At 41.9% G+C, this 1300-nt stretch overlaps 1 long non-coding RNA gene across 1 annotated transcript; it reads right to left on the minus strand.

Moving 5' to 3' along the window:
• Positions 1–289: 289 nt before the first annotated feature.
• On the minus strand, positions 290–733 carry LOC137478581 (uncharacterized). The gene is made up of 2 exons (XR_011001673.1): positions 650–733; positions 290–452 (listed from the first exon to the last, which is right to left on the minus strand). It is a non-coding gene; the product is annotated as an uncharacterized lncRNA (long non-coding RNA).
• Positions 734–1300: the final 567 nt, after the last annotated feature.

Below are 1300 nucleotides of genomic sequence, written 5' to 3' on the forward strand. Positions count from 1 at the left end.
GTAAACATAAAAAGTGGGCAAATCTGTAGAATAATTTATACATACTTTTTCCCACTTCTTTTTTCTGACAGTATAACTTTGCCCATACTGTGCGAAAAAAGGGGTTTTCACAGACTCGTGATGTTAACTGTTGAATCTATATTTATGAGTTTCCATGATGCTTCTGTAATAATAAGATTATTAACGTCCTTTTTACTTAGTATGAGGCACTAAGGCAATCAATGCATGAAACTCAGCTGCCTGTAACAGTGGCTGGTTCATTAGCCAGGGAATGCTGTAAAGACTGGAGTGAACATTATGGAGTCTGCATTTATTTTTAGCAGGGACTCGATATTCTGTGCAAATCCAGCATGAGAAAGGGGAGTGGATTTCTCATTGGCAAAGAATGCTTTCCAGAATGGCCTCATTCAAACACTTTATACCTTTTCTTTCTAGTCCTGTGCCCTAAGGTGCTGGTGAAAAAGCATGAAAAGCAAAGAGAGGGTTTTTTGGTGAAACTGGTCCTCTGTTTTGAGTGATGTCCACTGAGTGTGTTTCTACCAACAGCTGTGCTCATTGAATGCTTTGTCTAGTTCCCATTTTTGGCAATTAGCTCACGAGAACATCATGTGGGGTTCTTTCAAAAGCCTCACACCATCTTCAGACTTACCTTGCTCGTGTCGAATTCTGCTCTGTCTTTAGTATCTCCTTTCCTTTCAAGTGAGACCAGGTTAGATGGGAGGCAGCTCCCAAAATTCACACCCTTCTGAGAATCCTCAACCTTGGTGACACCCAGATCCCTTGGTGGGCATTGAGTGGCCTCACCATCCATGTGTGGTCACAAAGGCCCCAATTCAGCACAGGAGTCCCACCCCGTCACTGCGTGGGGTGGTTGCACACCAATGGCACGGTGCTGAAAACATCGCTTTGACAGGGACAGCCTGTGAACATAATCAGTTCTTAAGCTTTAATTAATCAGATTGGAAGTCCACTTGATCAACTGAAGAGCTTGCAACAGCATGTGAAAGTGACAGCTATGGAAAATGCCATCATTAGGAGCATTTCCATAGTGTCTATGGCTCTCCATCAGCAGGCAGACATCCCAAAGCAATGCACACATTATTTTCAAATTAATATAAAGTGTATATGAACGGCCTTTGTAAGTTTGCTGTATATTCAGGGGAAGCTCAAACTGAGGCCATGACCTGAATTTGGAATTGAGTGCTCCTTTTAGTTAAGTGAAAGCTCATTTTTCATGACTAGAATCCATTTATTAGGTGAACCAAAAACCCCATAAGCAGACAGTTTTAGGATTTCAAAG

This window comes from Anomalospiza imberbis, chromosome 8 (genome assembly GCF_031753505.1).
Source record: "Anomalospiza imberbis isolate Cuckoo-Finch-1a 21T00152 chromosome 8, ASM3175350v1, whole genome shotgun sequence".
Lineage (NCBI taxonomy): Eukaryota > Metazoa > Chordata > Aves > Passeriformes > Viduidae > Anomalospiza > Anomalospiza imberbis.